This window comes from Ostrinia nubilalis, chromosome 29 (genome assembly GCF_963855985.1).
Source record: "Ostrinia nubilalis chromosome 29, ilOstNubi1.1, whole genome shotgun sequence".
Lineage (NCBI taxonomy): Eukaryota > Metazoa > Arthropoda > Insecta > Lepidoptera > Crambidae > Ostrinia > Ostrinia nubilalis.
The window spans coordinates 6,478,135-6,499,140 of record NC_087116.1 but is presented as its reverse complement, the minus strand read 5'-3'; the positions used below and the strand labels follow the sequence as shown (position 1 = coordinate 6,499,140).

Sequence of the window (21,006 nt, the reverse complement as noted above, 5' to 3'; positions counted from 1 at the left end):
ATCACAATGTAGTGTATCAAAAGGTAGGTCTCCTTTGTCAATTACATTTAAAAATCCTTCCTTTCTTCCAGATTTTCTAGTAGCCAATAAGCATGGTACGCATGTCGTGATAATCTTTTCCATCTTTTCATCTAACTTATCAATGTGATAATCTCGTTCCAAGATATCTTTCATTTTCTTCTTTCCAAAATGACCTATTCCATGAGCTCTTTTTATCATTTCCATGTCCATGATTTCAGGTAATACTAATTTCTTTTCAATTCCTTTATAAACAATATCATTCTCCAAATAATAATCTTCGTAGTCTTTCTCTCTGAGTATTTGTTTTATTGCTTTCAAACGATCATCTTCTTCTTGTGCTTTCTTTATCTTTGCTTGCAATTCTAGAGTAACAAAACAAATATTCCTGCTGAGTGAGTCAACATGTTTCATCTTCTCTCCTGCTCTGTGCTCTATTTTATAGTCGAAATCCTGTAGATACAATATCCATCTTGCCACCTTCGCAGAAACATCCTTCTTGTTCAAAGTCTTCTGAAAAGCTTCGCAGTCTGTAACGATCTTGAATGGTATGCCCATGAGGTATCTTCTAAACTTTTTCACACTTTCCACCACCGCTAACGCTTCTAGTTCATAACTGCTACACTTTTGTTGAGCTTCTGTTGTTTGAAGTTCTTCTCTTATTGGCAGGTGGAAGAATCCATTCTTCAGATCCAACTTACTGAACACTCTCGCTTTACTCAGCTTGTCGATATGATCGTCAATCACTGGCAATGGATGTTCGTCTTTGACCATCTTTTGGTTTATCTTCCGGTAATCTACGCAGACTCTTATTTTCCCGTCTTTCTTCTTCACTATCACAAGAGGACTAGCATACTCCGAATAGCTTGGTCGAATAATACCTTTTGTTAGCCATTCATCAATCTGCTCTTTCACCAATGCTTCTTCGGTCAAAGCCAATCTTCGTGGTCGTTGTGAAACTGGGATGTCATCTTTCAACACTATCTTCAACTTGATTGGTGCTTCTTTCACTTTCAGTGGTTTGTAACTGTCGATAATCTCTTGGATAACTGGGATTTCACTCTGTTCTTCGCAGCTAGAAAACATACACATCTGATATGAACTGTCATAAAACTGTGGCCTAACCTCAACTTCACCTCTGTCAACAATGACTATTGTGTTTACTAAAAATGGTTGACCTAAAATAACCTGATATGGAATTACCTCTGTGGGAATTACGTGAAAAGAAACATGATACTTGTGACCATCGATAACTAAACTAGCTGTAAACTTACCAAATGAGTGCACCTTACACGATCCCAATCCTATGAGAGACATTTTCTCTCCTTCGAAATCTGAAACATGACATTTTATGTTATTAAACAGTTTGTCACTGATTAAATTTAAATCACTGCCCGTATCCACTAAACACTTTACCTCGTGACCGCATAATTTCGCATTTTTAATTGATTTATTGTGGAAAACATCGCAATTGTTTATGTTCATGACACTACGCCGATCTTGACACTGAATGAGTGAAGTACCGCTTGAGTAATCTGACGTTGACGTTGACATTGACGTTTCTCGGGTCATCGTTCGGTCAGCGTCGTTCGTTGACATTGACGTTTCTCGATTCGTCATTCGGTCATCGGAAATACGACTTGCTTCATTCGCTGCGTCAGCGCCACCTAGCGTCGTCCGATCGAAGCCGTGAACGAACATCGATTTTCGTTCGGTCTTTGTTCCGCTTGTCGATGGATGACTCACCTCCGCGCTCGACGACCGTTTGCACTCTGCTCCAATATGGCCGTATGAATTGCAACGAAAGCATTTGACGCCTCTCGTGCAATTACTCGACAAATGTCCACACTCGCCGCACTTGTAGCATCGTGGCTGCACTTTTGATGTTACAGGATATATCACTTTCGCAGGTTTCGGTCTTGAATCGCGTCTTGTAGCATCTTGCTTTTTTGTCTTTTGCTTGAACGCCTCGTAAAGTGTAATTTTCTCTTTAAGTACTGGATACGTCGTCACGCCATAAAATAGTAGTTTGTTCGACTCGAAATCGGATATTCCATCTATGATGTACTGGATAGCCACGTAGTCAGGGAACTTCGCCCTTCTGCCAAGCTCTTTCATGATTAACATGTATTGATAGTACGTCTCATCTGCACGTTTTTTTCGCGCGCTCATCATCTCGTGCATCTGTTTGACGTTGATTGCTTCAGGGAATTCTTTCTGTAGCGCAGTCTTTAGTTCGTCGTAAGTCTTAAATACCTTTTCAGTTCTCAGCCAGAGTTGTGCCGTTCCGGCGAGCGACCTCCTTGCGATGATGAGTTTCTGTTGGCCTGTCCAACCGAAAATTTCTGCGTTGTCATCAATATCTTGCACCCATTTCGTTGATGAGTACGTTAATTCGTCGCCGGTGAATTTAGGTATACCGTCCATTATGTAGGGGAGAGGGGGGCATAGTGGAAGGGGTGGGCAAAGCGAAAAATTTTATTTTACCAACACTCTTTCACTCAACGGCACTCGTGCTTCACGTAAGCCAAGCACAGGGCCGACCAAGGTCATTGACCAAATTCAGTCCGGCTAGCGCCACCGAGCAGGCTACATGACTGCGCGATGTAGATCGAGTGAGTTTCTTACGAAATTCAAGGATTTTGGAGACTGGATATTATTGTGAAAAGTGAGTAGTGATGGTATTTTTATTATTTAAATCTAATATCTGTTTATCATAGATTCCTTTGACATTTTGTAGATTAAACAAATTTTTATACTTTCTTAGTTATCAATTGAAAACTGTAATTATTATCAAAAAGGCAAAGTGGAAAAAATTACAAGGGGGCAAAGTGGAATGATTCCCACATAGAAATATTTAATTTGTTTTTTCAGATGGTTCATAATTATTACAAAAGTAAAACGAACCAAGGCTCATGGACAGAAGATCAAATGAGAAGAGCGATGGAGGAAGCGAGTCTTACTACGATTAGTTCGGCATCAAAAAATATGGTATCCTAATTGGAACTCTTCATTGTCATTTGAAATCTGGTGATGCATCGAAGAAGATTGATAGGTTTCGTCCAGTATTTTTCGAAAAAACTGGAGCAAAAAATATATGATCTTGCAGTAGTAAGGGACAAGGTTTTTTATGGCCTAAAACAGTTCCTAATTACCAAATAAGTTGTTTATGTTATTTCATTTAATTGACCTCATTAGCAAAATGCTCAAATAGAGTAGATAAACGCTTAATAAGTGCCTTTTTCACTTTGCCCAAAGTGCAATTCCACTTTACCCTTGTGATAAGGGCAAAGCGGAAAATTACAGACTATAAAAAAAAGTTATTTTATGCCAAAATAGTTAATAATTCGTAATTTTTTTTTAGAGTTATCTATAATACAATACTTGTAGTATCATTTCGATTAAAACTAGTCTTCGTAACTTATCTGGTTCTTTTTATTTTTTCGATTGAAGTTAAGTACTCCACTATGCCCCCCCTTCCCCTAGTGACCGGTAATGGTTTTTGCGTCGTCGTTTTTAGAATAATCTTCGTTTCTTTCTTCAGCCATCGTCGTCGTAATATTGTCTTCTTCAAAAGCGTCGTAAAATAAGCCCGTCGTCGTTGGTGCTCTGCCGCCTTACGTTGCCAATTTTTGCACGTTGCCGCTCGTGATTGCCGGTAATGGCGCCGTCCACGCCACGCTCCACGATTATTTCCGTCGTACAATCTCAAGAGATCCAGCACTGATGAAAGTCGTTATCCCGGACGAGGAGTTGTAGGGCTGGGGTTCTCAAGAGAAACTTCAGCTTTCAGTTTCGTGGAAATAATTTTAGCGGAGCACACCTGCACGTCATGGCAGTTGGGACGAGAGAGAGCGAGCCTCGCACCTTTCATTCAATCCTATCATTCGGTTTATTTTAACGTTTCACTATTTGAACGTTTCAACGAAATTAAAAAATAAAAGTTAAAGTTTGTTTTCTTTTACATTCCTACATGTATACCGTTTTATTATTCTGTGAAGAACCCTAAACGGTGACATGATCCTACACAATGATGACTGGTTAAAAAACCCACCGTTTGATGCACATCTGATCGGAGTTTACTTATTTCGTAATTGCGGTTTTCTTAGAATTATCAAGGCAATAATGCCGTTGGTTGGTAAAGTCACAGAATAAGTAATAGTACCAAGCGTAAAGTTTAGTTTTTTTTATCCACAACGAGGAAGCTCTTGGCCTGTATCTCATCTGATGGTAAGTGACGATCAGGCCGAAAGTGGAAGCGAGCTTCACCCGGAATCCTCAACCACGGAGGAACTGGCTATCTTACCTCTAACTGCCGGAACACAATAATGCTGTTAACATTGTTGTTATGGCGACAGACTTAGGTAAGAATGGTGGTAGCTAGCCAGGCAGTCTTAGAACAAGCCCTACCACTAACCAAACCGAACAGAAAAATCTGCCCCCACTAGGAATCGAACCCGGGACCTCTGCGTCTGAAGCAGGTGGTCTTACCACTAGACCACAGAGGCGGCTGATTTTATGTATCACTCAAAACACCTAAAATATGCTAAGGTCTCGCCAGACAAAAATAGCTGAGCCCACTCTTCCCGTGTCGTAAGCGACTAAAGGACAAATATGTGAACATCAGGCCTCCCCAACCCGTCTGGCCAGGGTGGGGCCAAGCCCAGATTCTCCATTTGCCATTAAATAATAATCTAAATAAACATTAACTCAAAGGTGACTGACTGACTGACATAGTGATCTATCAACGCACAGTCCAAACCACTGGACAGATCGGGCTGAAATTTGGCATGCAGGTAGATTATGACGTAGGTATCCGTTAAGAAAGGATTTTACGAAACTCGACCCATAAGGGGGTAAAACGGGATCCACGCGTACGAAGTCGGGGGCGGATGCTAGTTTGGTGATAGGTACAATAAGAAAAATAATGATTCCATAGGTTGATGTAAGTTGTGACGGTAATTAGGTAATGATAATGAATGACACATCTTAATGAATTTAACCGGAGGCATATCATTAAAATACCAATCATTTTGGAACTTTCCTTAATATAAATAATGACACTTTAATTTGGCGATTACCCGAAGTCAAATATGTGTAATGTGCAACGGATTGTGTAATTCATCATTTACTTTGTTCTGACTTGGACAGTTGTTTTTGTAACTATGGTCTGATGAAAGATGACCTGAGCATGTTGGGTCGAATATCAATACAACTACGGTTGCAGATTCGGATATTATGAAAGATACGAATGAGATGATCACTAGCTTAACGGGACTATTCCCACCGCTGCAACTCCTGTGTAGCCAGGATCTACAGCTTGACCGCCAATAACCCAACCAGTGAAGGTCAAGTTTGTCCCGGGGGAAAGTAAACTCTCATTGGACTCGCAACGAAATTAATCAGTTCGTACTTACTTCCTCTTCCGTCCCTTAGCATCTCAGAAAGACCTCATAAAGGTAGCAGGAATGCGCTGGATGCAGGCCGCTACCAACCGGGCGATGTGGAAATCATTGGGGGAGGCCTATGTTCAGCAGTGGACGTCCTGTGGCTGAAATGATGATGATCATCACAGATAGAGAAATAAAATCAGGTAACATATGGATGAATCTACAATTATACTTTGATTAATATTCGCTATGTGCTATTAATTCTTGATTAACTGGAATTTCCGTCTGTAACTGTGACTTTATGGCTAATATATTCTATTGAACTTTGCATTTTACAAACCCAGACTTAGGTCAATGACCAATTTTAAGCTTTTCATCCCGTATCACTGAAAAAAATGTTTGGTTACTGCTTACAAAACAAAAGTGACCACCGAACACTTTGGTTATGAGGAACAAAATGTTGTGTAAATTAAACAAATAATTATGTAGTGAGCTAGACTGTTGTTTGGTTATAGTTAACACTTAGTTCGCCAGTCACTTTTTTGTGTAAGCTGTTACCAGAGTAAATACAAATGAGTAGGTCATCTTCATAGACGCAACTTCCCGGTAATCAACGCTAAATTTTGTCAGTGTGTACGTGCGCGCCGCATACAAACCGCGCTCGGGCGTTTCTGCTGTAACCAAAAATTTTTTTCAATGTAGCTTAAAGTCTTTTATTTTATCAAAGTACAACAATACATGATTCTCTCTACAGCGGATGGCCGCTGGGGCTGAAAGATCTCGAGGGGTGACGACGAGCGTGGGCAGGCCTCCCGTCAGATGAACCGACGATCTGGTGAAGGTACTCGTAACAGGAGGTGCCTCGATGCGGGCGGCTCAGGACCGGTCTTTGTGGAAATCCTTGGGGGAGGCCTTTGTCCAGCTGTGGACGTCGAACGAATGAAGTTAGCCAGGCGGCTTCGCCTGCGTGGGATTTTGTCTGTCACAGAAAATTTTTATCGCGCGCGACCTTGTTTCAAAAACCGGGACAAAAACTATCCTATGTCCTTTCCCGGGACTCAAACTATCTCTATGCCAAACATCGAAATCGGTTCAGTGGTTTAGGCGTGAAAGCCACACAGACAGAGTTACTTTCGCATTTATAATAGGTAATATAGATAGATTAGACTTATAAAATACCTACATAATATGAAATTAATTAAAAAAATCCTCATTTCTGCAGTCGGGTAAGAAGAAAGGTTTTTATTATTGCTGTTATTCTAATAACTAATAGTGACTGAGTTTCTTGCGCTGCTTCTTCTCAGCACTGGCCCATTTATTGTCCCGAAGCCGTGGTAGGGTTGCAACGGGGCGTCTAAGCTAGCTCAGTCTGACACCCCGCTGTTTAGTACTAAGTCCCAGTTCGCCTTCTGCGATGAGGGATGTGTACCTATCCAGGATGCCTACAGGGATATTTGACCAAGGAAACGCACGATCAATAACACAATGGCACTTATAATTCAGGTTCCACAATAGTTTACTTATTCTAGTTTCACTGACTCTAAATTACTATTATTTAAATAATGAACAAGTTATTCTACAATTGCAAATCTACTATGACAAGAGGGATAGCGACGCGCCCGGTTCGCGTCCCGAGACTAGTTTACGTATCCGCGAGAGGGGCGGCGCCCTGTGCGAGGTTTAGCGAGTGTTAGTTTGGATACTTATAAACTAGGGGGGTAGGACGGTCCGCTCACCAAATCGGTAACCGAGGTCAACGAAGTGGGGGTTCGAGTACCAAAGGTAAAAAGGCTTAGGACCTACGTGGCGAGTGGGGAGGAATTCAGGAAGGGTGGCAGCGGGATTGCTACCGCAGGTCGGGATTGAGTAAAGCATGCACTCGGTAAGGATTGGAATGTGTATACAGGCAACGATGGTTCGCTCGTGTCACGGAAACCGCGCGAGCCGAAAGTCCTATCGAGCCAGGTTAGTGGGAACAGTGAGGGCAGCTATTCGCTAGGGACTCTTGCGCAATTAGCCGTGGGAAAGTTAGACGCGCGCGCGATCGTCTGGCTGTTGCGATGGCTCCCGAGCGAATGCTAGGCGCCCGCGGTCGCCGCCGTCTCTTATATTAACTCGGTCCGTGCGGCGTGCGGCCGCGCAGCCGTAGGGTTGTCAAAATCTCCGCGCTCGGTGCTAGGGCTGTCGATGCGTCGCGGGGCGCGTCACATCCTCCCTTGTTTTGGAGATTTTTACCTGGAAAAATCACAAGTCTGGTACATAAAGGTTCTTTAAGAACAACTAAAGGTCATGATAATAATAAGTTATTTCTGGGTAACTTCATGGCGAGTAAAAATTAAAATGTAAAACATGATTGAACTTGTACTTAATCGTTAGCCCAATAATAACTCTTCATTTAAAACATGACGGAACATTACTTATTTACTTATAATAATATTAGCTAACTTGGTCTTGAAACAATGTTATTGAGATACCCTTAACTTTTTGCTTACAATGAACTAATTAAACGCTAATATAAGCTAACTTAGTTTTGAAACAATGTTGTTAAGATAGGTAGGACCTTTGACCTTTTGTTTACAATTAACCCGTTAAACGCTAATTTTAGCTAATTTAGTTTTGAAACAATGTTATTAAGATACCTTTAATTTTTTGCTTACAATGAACTAATTAAACGCTAATTTTAGCTTAGTTTTGAAACAATGTTATTAATATACCTTTAATTTTTTTTTTGCTTACAATTAACTAATGAGCTAATTAAACGAGTTGTTTAATTTGTTATTACGAGTATTACTTGAAATATTTCTTTAATACAATAATAGTATTCATGGCACTTGTTATTAATATTTCTAGTTTACTAGTTTTATTATTTAAATTACCATCCTCAGAATAGGCATCTGATTAATGTTAATAATTTCTATAATTATTAAAAGTTATACAAGACAATGGCAGTTAAGGGGTTAAGTTTTAACTACAATAATATTATTTCATAATGGAATGCAGCCTGACGCGGCGCGCAAACATTAGGCAGGTAAAATCTAGTTATGAGTCATCTAGTAAGCGAGCGCTGTTGATCGCCCGTGGCGAATAGAAAAAATACATGTTTCTCTGATAATATGCAAATGAGCTCGCTCGGTGAATCGTTCTTACAATGTTTGTTTACTATTTAAAAGTTATCGAGAAACTGGTAGTACTATTGGCGCGTAACAAACCGGTTTGTTATTTATGTGAGTTTAGGTTGCGAGTTACGAGTAAATAACAATGTGATTTGCGTCAATAGTTATTTAACGAGATTAAATAGAACAATTGAACGATTTAAATTAAACAGGGTTACTATCTAATGATAATTAATACTTATAGGTTATTGATATGTGATATTTAACGAGATTAAATTCAAGAACTGGATGATCTAGATTATACAGGGTTACTATGTAATGTTAATTAATACTTTTAGGTTATTGATATATGATGTTTAACGAGATTAAATTCAAGAACTGAATGATCTAGGTTATACAGGGTTATTATGTAATGTTAATTAATACTTATAGGTTATTGATATGTGGTATTTAACGAGATTAAATTCAAGAACTGGATGATCTAGATTATACAGGGTTACTATGTAATGTTAATAATACTTATGTATTATTGACTTGTTTTGAAATGCTGATGAGTTTACTTAAACGAGAACAGACTAGACAATAATCAATTTGTACTTTGTACTTGAAACCTAGCTTAGGTATTAAGTTTAAACTACGAGTAAATGTTACTAGCCTTGTTCAGCTGGTTCTGGATTTGGCCGCGCCTCTTCTTTCCCCCCGGCCGCCTCCTGGTCTGGTCCTCAGCTCGGGTCGGCTCCTCTCCAGGGCCGGACTCGCGCCAGTCCAGGTCTTGTAGGTGGTCGACGGTGTCGACATCGAGGATTTCGGTCCAGTCAGTGGACCGGTTCGATGATTTGGGTAGTGGTCTACTCGGGTCTGTAGACACTGCGCTCCAGGGTTTGCGTGCGTTGTTAACTTGGCAGGTTTTGCAGTTCTTGACGTACGTTGACACATCTCTGTACATACCGGGCCAATAATATCTCTGTGATATTTTGTTCAGTGTTTTTGCTGTTCCTAGATGGCCTGCGGTTGATGTATCGTGGTTTTCTTTCAGGATCTGGTCTTTTTCTTTGTTGTTTATGCATAATTTCCAGTCTGGTGATGCTTCTGTTTTTGGTCCGTATGCGTGATTTGTTATTTTCCTGTATAAACTATTATTTGACATTTTATAATCTTTGTTTCCGTTTTTCTGTAGTTCTTGAATTTTCTTTTGGATCCAGTCTTTTTGTTTTTCTTGTGTTAAGCGTGTTACGTGTTTATTTATTACTTCTTGATTTTTAGGGTTCCGTGAATAGTATTTTTTCTTGATTGGTTTTTCGTGTGCGAGTTCAAGTTCGTGTACGAGTTTGATTTTGTGTTTTTTCTTGCTTGTCGGTATTTCAGCCATTTCGTATGTAGGTACGATGTTGGTTTCTGTAGTTTTTCTTGACGTTGTTCCCACTTGTTCCCCTTGCTTGGTACTATCTTTAGGCCATTCTATTTTGGCTCCTATTCTGTTTAATATGTCCATGCCGATCAGTATACTCGTGATTCGTGGATGATATAATACTTGGTGGTTAATTGTTTTTCCCTTTATATTAATTTGTAAGTCTAGTGCTTCTTTTATACGAGTTGTGTGCCCATCTGTCATGCTAGCTGTTATGCTTACTGTTTTCGGTTTCAGGTTTCTTTTCATGAATTTACTGTACACTTGGTCGTTGATGTATGATCTTGTGGCGCCGGTGTCTACGAGTGCTTGATATTTTTCGCCTAGTATCGATACATCTACGAATGGACGATTATCTTTGAGTTGCGGACTTGTGTTTATTGTCATGGACTGTGTGTACTCACTTGTTTTCTTACAACACTGTTTACTCATTTTGCCGATCTTGCCACAACCGTTACAAAACAGTATTTTCTTACTTCTGCAATCTTTCATGGAGTGTCCTTGTTTTCCACAGCTCCAGCAGCAAGTATTTGTGTTGTAATTGTGTATGTATGACGCCGTCTCCTTGTGTTCTTGATTAAAATTTGTGCTTGTTTCGTGGTGATCATTTCGTGGTTCTCTTTGTATGAAGCTAGTTTGACGGTCTGCTGTGACATTTTCATAGTCGTTTGCCAGTTGCATTAATTTGCTTATCGAGTCGACTTCTGATTTCTTGATATAAAACTTGTATTTTGTGTTCATGTTTTCGTAGATTCTATTTAGTTCTTCTTCTTTTGACATTTTTGCATATCTGCGCATGAGTGTTTGTATTTCAATCAGGTAGTCTGTGAATTTTTGGCGGTAATGTTGCCTATAATTCACTATTTTAGCTAACAGGTCACTGTCACGGCTCACAAATGTCAACTTGAAGAGTTCTATGAATTCGTTCCATGTAGTAAACGAGTTTTTATTATTTCTATACCACAGTACAGCTTTACCTTTCAGGAATCTGGGGAGCACTTTGAGCACTTTATCTGGCTTGACCTCGCCCGACGATATTAGTTCGTCTAGTTGCTCTAAAAACTCCACTGGGTCGTTGCATGTGTCAAAACTTATGTTCCATCTAGATGTTATGCTTTCAGTCTGATCAATGGTGTACGACATGTTTGGTTCTTGGTGCATCTCTGTGTCTTCGAAATCGGTTTCTGACTCACTGTCTTCGGCGGACTTACTGGCGGACTGGACTGGTTGATGGGACTTCTTGGTTCTGAGTACTTCTGTGAGGTTCTGTCTCAGTTCTTGTACGGTTCTGTTCTCCGTTTTTATGTTTCTTCTTTTGCACTCGTTCTCAAGTTCTGTCTTCTTGAGTTTGTATATCCAAGATGTCGGTTCTGACATGTGTGATTATCAATTTGGTGCCAAGTTTTGCTTTCCTTTTGGTCTTTCGCTTCTCTAGCGATCTGGTGGTCCCTGTAGGTTCCGTGGGCCCCACGTTGGGCGCCATTGCAACGGGGCGTCTAAGCTAGCTCAGTCTGACACCCCGCTGTTTAGTACTAAGTCCCAGTTCGCCTTCTGCGATGAGGGATGTGTACCTATCCAGGATGCCTACAGGGATATTTGACCAAGGAAACGCACGATCAATAACACAATGGCACTTATAATTCAGGTTCCACAATAGTTTACTTATTCTAGTTTCACTGACTCTAAATTACTATTATTTAAATAATGAACAAGTTATTCTACAATTGCAAATCTACTATGACAAGAGGGATAGCGACGCGCCCGGTTCGCGTCCCGAGACTAGTTTACGTATCCGCGAGAGGGGCGGCGCCCTGTGCGAGGTTTAGCGAGTGTTAGTTTGGATACTTATAAACTAGGGGGGTAGGACGGTCCGCTCACCAAATCGGTAACCGAGGTCAACGAAGTGGGGGTTCGAGTACCAAAGGTAAAAAGGCTTAGGACCTACGTGGCGAGTGGGGAGGAATTCAGGAAGGGTGGCAGCGGGATTGCTACCGCAGGTCGGGATTGAGTAAAGCATGCACTCGGTAAGGATTGGAATGTGTATACAGGCAACGATGGTTCGCTCGTGTCACGGAAACCGCGCGAGCCGAAAGTCCTATCGAGCCAGGTTAGTGGGAACAGTGAGGGCAGCTATTCGCTAGGGACTCTTGCGCAATTAGCCGTGGGAAAGTTAGACGCGCGCGCGATCGTCTGGCTGTTGCGATGGCTCCCGAGCGAATGCTAGGCGCCCGCGGTCGCCGCCGTCTCTTATATTAACTCGGTCCGTGCGGCGTGCGGCCGCGCAGCCGTAGGGTTGTCAAAATCTCCGCGCTCGGTGCTAGGGCTGTCGATGCGTCGCGGGGCGCGTCACAGGGTTAATATTGGGACGTGTAAAAGCGCTTTTTTAAAGCCTATTTGCAAAAATAAATGAATTTTATGAATTTTTATGAATTTTATTTACTTCCCAATGACAAGCGCCATAAGGTCGTATATTCGCCAGCCCTAGTGGAATGAGACTCAATAGTCTTATTTTGTATTTATTTAGTACTAGCTTTCCGCCCGCGGCTTCGCCCGCGTGGAATTTTGCCTGTCACAGAAAATTTTTATCGCGCGCGACCTTGTTTCAAAAACCGGGACAAAAACTATCCTATGTCCTTTCCCGGGACTCAAACTATCTCTATGTCAAATTTCATCAAAATCGGTTCAGTGCGAACGCCTAAACGTGAAAGCAAGACAGACAGACAGAGTTACTTTCGCATTTATAATATTAATAGTAGGTTAGATCAGACATAAAATGCCTACTATGAAATTAATAAAAAAAATCCTCATTTCTGCAGTCGGGTAAGAAGAAAGGTTTCGATCATTGCTGTTATTCTAATGACTTCCCAATGACAAGCGCCATAAGGTCGTATATTCGCCAGCCCTAGTGGACTGATACTCAGTAGTCTTATTTCGTATTTATTTAGTACTTACCTACTGGAATAGAAAGTGATGATTAGGCAGAAGAGAATTCAGAAACGTGGCCTCTCACTATGGGCCTTATACAGAAGCTCAAAGTTGCACAGCGTGCTATGGAGAGGGCTCTGCTCGGTGTTGAGATCCGTAAACGAACTAAAGTCGCTGACATAGCCCGACGGATTAGCAAACTGAAGTGACAGTGGGCAAGGCACATAGTACGCAGAACTGACGGCCGATGGGACAGCAAGGTTCTGGAGTGGAGGCCGCGTACCGGAAAACGCAGCGTGGACGTCCACCTACAAGGTGAACTGACGACATCATAAAGGTAGCAGGAAGGCGCTGGACGCAGGCCGCTACCAACCGGGAGAGCAAAACCTATGTTCAGCAGTGGATGTCCTGTGGCTGAGATGATGATGATGATGATGAATAAATCCACTCACTCCATGCTCATTTTTGAATAAGCCATAATTCATTTTGTAACGCCTCGTTTAGTCAGAGCGAGCAGTCCTGCTGTCCCTGCCTCCACTACGCACCCATTACAAGAACAATGAGACCGATCATGATCCACCTCTGCCAATGCATAACGAGTCTGCGCGTGCGATCACACACACGCGTCCGTGTCAAAAAACATTTTTTGAGAAACATTTTTTACGAGTGATTTTTTGAGTGATTCTGTGTTGTGAGTTTTTTGTTCGTGATTTTTGAGGTGAGTTTTGTTTATTGTTTTTGGATTAGATTTTTCGTTTATTTATGTTTGATGACAGTTATTGATTTGATACCCCAAAATCTGTTCCTCGGAACTAAAATAAGATTAAATTAAAAATAACTATCCAAAACCGTTGGTAAATCAAATTTTGAGTTGAGCTTGTCTCAAAATATACCTAACACATGAAAAATATTTTTACATGCTAAGCAACTAACTAAATTGAATTATTAAATAAAAAAACATTTAATTAAATGTGTTTAAAAGGTTTTAAATTATTCTATTTGAAGATGCGAATCCTCCCACGTCCATAAACTACCGTCAAACGAGTTTGCGTCAAAACAATATGGTCATTTGTAGATAACATAAAACGAACATAAAGACATCATGTGTATTTGTACCTTTTGTACCTAAATTATTGTACCTTTTAAAGATTTAATATGGTTTGCAAAAACTTGTGATATTTTTGAAAATAAGTAGCATGTGGGTAACAGTTAAATTATAGGTATTGGACCACAAATCTACTTAGTTTGACTAATATGGACTACACCACACCTACGTAACAGATTTTTAAATACCTAAGATGAAACTTCAAAACATTCTAGGTATTTGACTGTTTGTACCGGTCAAATTAATAAATATAAATAAATAATAATAAATATCCTTGGACATTTTACACTGCGCCTCTAGTCCCAAACTAAGCAAAGCTTGTACTATGGGCACTAGACAACGGATATAAACATACTTAAATACTTTTTTTTTTTGTAAATACATACATATTATACATAGAAAACACCCAGACCCGTCACAGAAATTGAAATTTATCGTTTCAATAGACATGTTGACACCACAGTCAATTGACGTACTTTTTAAAACTGTCAAAACGAAACTCTCCCATAGATTTTGTATGGCACTACAAGCAAGTGACGTCACTATTTTGTCAACTCAATTAAACTACTTTTTTCAATTACAATGCGACCAAAAATCGTAATTTACAGGTAATTTAAAATAAATTAAGTTTTTAAGACCAGAATAAAGGGTCTTTTTAAAACAGTTGTGGTTTCGAATTATTGGGGTTTGGTGTCAGTGTCTATTTCTGCCCGGCCGGGAATCGAACCCGGGACCTCTCGGCATAGTAGTCCGTTCTGAACCACTACACCAAAAGGCCGACAAAATACCTTTGGATATTTTACACTGGGCCTCTAGTCCCAAACTAAACACCAAAGCTCGTAGGTACTATAAGTACTAGACAACGGATATAAACATACTTATTTTTTTAGGTTGAGTTGCACCATCTTAATTTAACTTTGACAAACGTCAAATATCTGTCAAACTCCATACAAAAAGCACCGGTTGTCGTCATAGTTACTGTTAAAGTTAGGTGGTGCAACTCATCCTTAAATACATAATATAGATAGATATTGTGTCTGATTTGATTTGGAGTAAAATACGTGTCCATACATACTCAAAACAATCTTAATTTTGATACTACCGTTACCTAAGTAAAAATAAATTGAAAATTCGAAAATTCTACATGATTTTCTAAAGGTCTATGTGTATAATTTTATTCTAAAACAAGTTACATTTTGTTGTTTGTATCTGTGTACGTCTTACCTACATTAATAATTCATATCGCGTGATTCTTAAAAGGTATTAAAGTGCGCAGACGCAGCTCTGGGATTCCCATGTTGTCTTTTAATCTCGAGAAATATGCGAACATCTGGCCTGCCAACCCGTTTTGCCAGCGTGGGGAGTGTAGGACAAATCCCCCATTTGCTGGTAAATTAGAGGGTCGTGCTCCTGCAGTGGAGGTTGAATGACCTGATGATGATGAATATCGAGGAAGGATAACTTTTATCGCCCACAAGGTGGTCCGCCGACATCATAAAGGTAGCAGAAAAGCGCTGAACGCAGGCAGCTACCAACCGGGCAACATGGAAAGCATTGGGGAGGCCTATGTTCAACAGTGGACGTCCTATGGCTGAGATGATGATCATGACATATTTTAGGGATTCTCGATGATTGTGAGATTATTATAAGTCCACCTAGCTATCATCATTTTACTCAAGTTTGTACCCCGGGACAAACTTGGCCTTCACTGGTTGGGTTATTGGCGGTCAAGCTGTAGATCCTGGCTACACAGGAGTTGCAGCGGTGGGAATAGTCCCGTTCTCAAGGTTGTCGCCATAGCAACTATGTTAACAGCATTGTTGTTTCGGCAGTTAGAGGTAAGATAGCCAGGATGCCTGGTGAAGCTTGCTTGCACCTTCGGTCTGATCATCACTTTCTATCGGGTGAGATGCAGGCCATGAGCTTTCCCGAAGGTAAAAAATGTCTAAAAGTTCCTATAAATGTTTAAAGCTCAAAATGAAAGTGCCTTGATTACTTAGATGATGATTATTATTATTAATTAGCTTTTGCCCGCGGCTTTACCTGCGTGAAATTTAGTTTGTCACAGATCATCATAAATAATAGCCTATAATGTTATTCTGGGTTATAAACAATTATAATACTGTAGTTTCATCAAAATCCGTTCATTAGTTTTGCTTGAAAGAGTAACAAACATCCAGACATCCATACAAACTTTTGCATTTATAATATTAGTAAGATGCGAAAGTTTGTTTGTCAAAATATCGATCTTATGAAATCATACCATTCAAATATTAGCAGGTCTATCTTTCTATTGATTCTCCAAAAGTTTTAAGTGCAAAGTTCATCAAAAGCGTCATATTAACCAAAATGTACAACACAATCCGGTTCCATATTCCAAAAGCCCAATATAAACTAACAAAATTATAATTATATTTTAGAAATACAACTAATTTACGTCAAAGTATTTAATAGTCCGTGGGCGAGTCAGAATTGATTTTAGATATCAGGAAATATGTTCAATAATTGATTAATAGTTTGTCTTTTTTTAAGTAAATTATTATTTTGAATCAAGTGTAATCAGTATCATTCATAATTTTATTATAAGTAAATCCTATGTGTCTTTCCCGAGACACAAACTATCATTTATAATATTATAGTAGGGAAGAAAAACATTTAATTGGTCCAAAACATAAAAATAAATAAATCTTTATTTAAGCAAGAAACATTTACAAAATAAAATGACATACACAACATGACAATCAAAAGATACAATTGTAGGTACAAATAACTCAGGGTGGGGTTGCTAACCTAAGAGGTTTTACGTGTTGGGGAGGTGTAAGAGACTTCGTACCAAAAATATTTTTGTAGTTATTGTACAGTTCGGAGACAGGACAAATATTTGTGTATTTTGGAAAAAAAATATCAGATTGACTCTGTACTGTACAAAGTACGGCAGTGGTGGTATTTTTAATAGAAAAAATAGCACTTATCTACAAGGATGCTTGTGTCAAGATTGGTGCAATTTGTTACATTGGTTAAAGTTCAAGTATCATGATAAATTCGGCGGAAGTATCTACTAATATTTGAAATACGAAAGTAACTCTGTCTGTTTGTTACCTTTTCATGTTAAAACTACTGAACTGATTTAGAAGAAAAGTACAGAAATAGTTTGAGACCCTGGGAAAAACATAGGGTAGTCTTTATCCTGAGTTTTTAATGAGGGATATAATAATATGTATGCGATGAAGTCCTTCTGTGAATGGATGTTTATTACTTTTTCACGCAAAAACTGTTTGTAGAATTACAGTCTATTGAATGTACAGAAAACCCACCGAAAAATATTTGGGCAATAATTAGAAGTATTTTCTCCAACAGCCAGACAGTTTTGACAGTTCCAACTCCTTGCCAGACAGTTTTTTTAGCATAGCTCCCAGAGCCACGATGACCCAAACTTCATAATTCACCAACATTATATCTTATATTGGGAGCATACGACGCTGACAAACTTTCAACTTTTATAAAATGACGTAGGTCTGGCGTTCACTAGCTCTTAGTCTATACGTTTTACCGCTGGTAACACCGCGGGGCATAGCTAGTTCACTGTCAATCCTACGTAGAAGGCCGCCTGCGTGAGTTCACGATTCGCACGCATTGTAATTTTGGACATCGACCGGTTGGTTGCCCAATGCCAGCCGTGGGTGTGGGCAGGGCTGTCCCAAAATAATATAAAAAACGAGCTGACCCGGCGAACTTCGTATCGCGACACAATGAATCAAAACTGAGTTTTTGGACATAGCGATTTTTTTACAATTTCTAATTAAAAAAAATATCAATGGAAACGTTATTCTCTAAAACTGATAGTTTGATTGGAAATAATATATGACAGAATTTAGAATGAGACAGAGAGTGATCGATTTCGACTAAGTCTTGACATAAATTTTGCTTTCAAACTCTTACTTGAGCCTTATAAGATTTTAACTTTCGCATTCAATTTCAACTATTTCTGCTTGTGACCACGGCTGCCGCGTAGCAGTCGAAACGTCAAGCCGTGAGTAAATATTATAACTCAAGGGTATATAAAAAATGACACGTTGAGACCCGTGTTTCTCTATTTACTTGAGCCTTGTTCTATGGCTTGTTGACTGTAATATAATCCTACTCAAAGTTCAGAAGTTATGTGATTCCAAAAAATGGTTACAAAATACTAACAGCATACAAAAACACAAAGCTTCATAAAAATATTTTTATATACTCGTAGTTGGCAGCCCTGCCTCGCGTACTTGCGATTTTCTTATGTCAAGGCAAAAGCTCCGGTTAAAGTTTAACAAGCACCCTTAATTGTGACCTATACCCCGCCCTTGGTTGCAACAGAGATGTTTTAAAGCTTTAAGTAACTTACTAGCTCTTGCCCACGGTTTCGAACGCATAAACGTCTGTGTTTTGTGAGCTATATGCGCTCAGTACACACACTCGCCTTTGGACACCACCGTCGACGCACGACTACCGCGTATCTTAGATATTTGCTTGTAAATTAGGCTGGCGAGAATACAGCACCTATTATACATATACAGTCCACTATTTTATTTATACTAATATTCGTTAGGACCCTAACAACTTACTACGAGCTTTTTCTCGTGAGTCGAAACTTTGAACTCCTCCTATGTTCTTCCGATTAATTTCGTTGCGGGTCCAATGACAGTACACCCCCGGGACAAACTTGACCGTTACTGGTTGGGTTATTGGCGGTCAAGCTGTAGATCCTGGCTACACAGGAGTTGCAGCGGTGTTCATCCAAATCAGTTCAGTAGTTTTTGCGTGAAAGAGTAACAAACATACATCTTCACAAACTTTCACATAAAATATTAGTAGGAAGTAGAATTAAAGCTTTGAGTTTTTTGAAGGAGACGCTTTACGAGCTTTTGTTAATTGGAGTGGCCATGACCATGAGCTAGCCTTTGTTGTTTGTTGAGTGATTGCACGATGATCGGTACTTTGTAAATACAATATCCTCCTTTTGACATAGTCGGGTAAAACGGGACTATTCCCACCTCTCGTTCCCACCACTGCAACTCCAGTGTAGCCAGGATCTACAGCTTGACCGCCAATAACCCAACCAGTGGAGGTCAAGTTTGTCCCGGGGGAAAGTTAAACTGTCATTCATTGGACCCGCAACGAAATTAATCAGAAGAACATAGGAGGAGTTTGAAATTAAGGTTCGACTTCCCTCCATTGCAAAGCGGATGACAAACAAAAGTTTAAAACCTTAAAGAAAAGATTATGCAACACAGATAATAAATATCAATGAGGATCAGTACTGTTGTAGAAAATTCAATAAAACTAGTATCTACGTTAATCTTTAAGACATAAGAAAGATAAGGTACTTGATACAAATAAGGCCTACGTTCTAATAAGGCCTATACATCAGAAAACACAGATAAATAAATCCGAGCGGGATAATACTTCAAGGACAAGTAGATACTCATATGCCCTATAACCCGGTTGAGAGCAAGAGCGTCCCGATCCACGATCCCAGCCCCAATTGGCACGCGTTCTTCTAAGGTGGTGGGTGATTTCGTGCTCTCTTATAAAAATCTGGCGATTTCATCTTCAATTTTCGGTAAAATGACGCTGTTTTAGATTAAGCTTTTCTTAGTAATCATTTCTAAATATTTCTTACTAGCTAATAATTACCCTAATTTGTACTACTGGCTATAGATGCATTATTTGTAAATTTTTAAAGACAACAAGAGCGAGATGTCTATTAAGGCCTAGGCCTTATTTCAGCATGGTAGGCCATATTAGATATTTATGTCAACACCTGATTATGGACAAATTCATTAAACTAAATGAGTCAAAGAGTAACTAAATATTTATTTAATAAGAATGTTACTAACAGAACAGAAAATAAAAAGAAAACTGAGTCGAAAAAAATTACAAAACCTGTAAAAAAAAGAAACAAAATACAAAACCAATTAGAAATAAGAAAAAAAAGCCGGATGTATAATTCTAAAGGAAAGGAGAATAAAAGCTGGTATTATCATGCCTGTCTCGAAGACAATGTAGCAGATATGCGACCATAAAGGACTGCTTTTGGTGGTATCACAAAGATTGTGTAGGAGTTCGTAGTGATGATTCAGAAGCCTTTTTATGCCCTGGTTCTAACAAAAATTGAGATCTTATTTTGTTTACAATAATTCAAGACTAAATGATGTTCCTAAACTGAGTTATTTAAAAGGTTTTATGTATAGGCCTTATTCGAACACGGTGTTTTAATAAGCCCTATAAAAAAAAAAAATTGTTTGTTTTTCATTTTTTTTTGGATAATTTAGGTAAGGAATCATTACTTTGTTACTATGAATATTTAATTTTATCTATAGTTTATGTATAATTCTTAATAAGTGGAATTTAAGTTTATCTAGAGATATACAGTATATTTCTGTTTACTTGGTATGTAAAATTTTGATAACGCAAACAAATCGACGTGTTTTATGTTATAAGACCGCATTTTGTTTAATACAACCTCAATTTTAAGGTCTAGAGGCATTTGAATCATGTAGGCCTTATTCCGTGTAGGTGATTTAATAAAGCCAAAATCAGTGGTTTCGTAATTTGCTTATTTTGAATAGATTTAGTTAAAAATTGTATTATTTTTTGTAATATTGCTAAAATTAAAGGATGGAAGAAGTTAATTAACCTTGTTTTTGTTAATTGGCGTTAATATTTATTGAAATATAAGCATTTAAAGTTAGGTAGGCCTTATTTGTATCAAGTACCTTATATCTTTTTGAATTATCCAAATCGGACCATTACTTACGAAGATATTAAGTAATAAACTTAGGCCGTTTTTGCCGCTATAAGTCAACGTACGCAGGGCCGCGTGACGTCATTATATCCGAATCGAGCGCAGCCGGCGTACTATTGGGATGGAAAATATTTTTTTCCAGCTAAACCATCAGTTTTAGAAAAAAACTTTTAATAACATTTATTCATCAAAATAAAGTAACCTATCGACCAGTAATTTTAAAAAATAAAAATTGTGAAAATTAAGTATCGCTATGTCCAAAA

The 21,006-nt window shown here is 39.0% G+C and overlaps 1 protein-coding gene and 1 long non-coding RNA gene across 2 annotated transcripts in view; both read left to right on the top strand.

Annotated features, from left to right (window-relative positions):
- The window catches only part of LOC135085818 (uncharacterized), a 194,186-nt gene that overhangs the window by 71,844 nt on the left and 101,336 nt on the right, over nucleotides 1–21,006 (top strand). The window lies entirely within an intron of this gene.
- LOC135085798 (putative fatty acyl-CoA reductase CG5065) overlaps nucleotides 13,433–21,006 on the top strand; it is a 39,294-nt gene continuing 31,720 nt past the window's right edge. The window contains exon 1 of the mRNA XM_063980602.1: nucleotides 13,433–13,572. The gene's annotated coding sequence lies outside the window, so the exon portion shown is untranslated. The remainder of the gene's footprint in view (nucleotides 13,573–21,006) is intronic.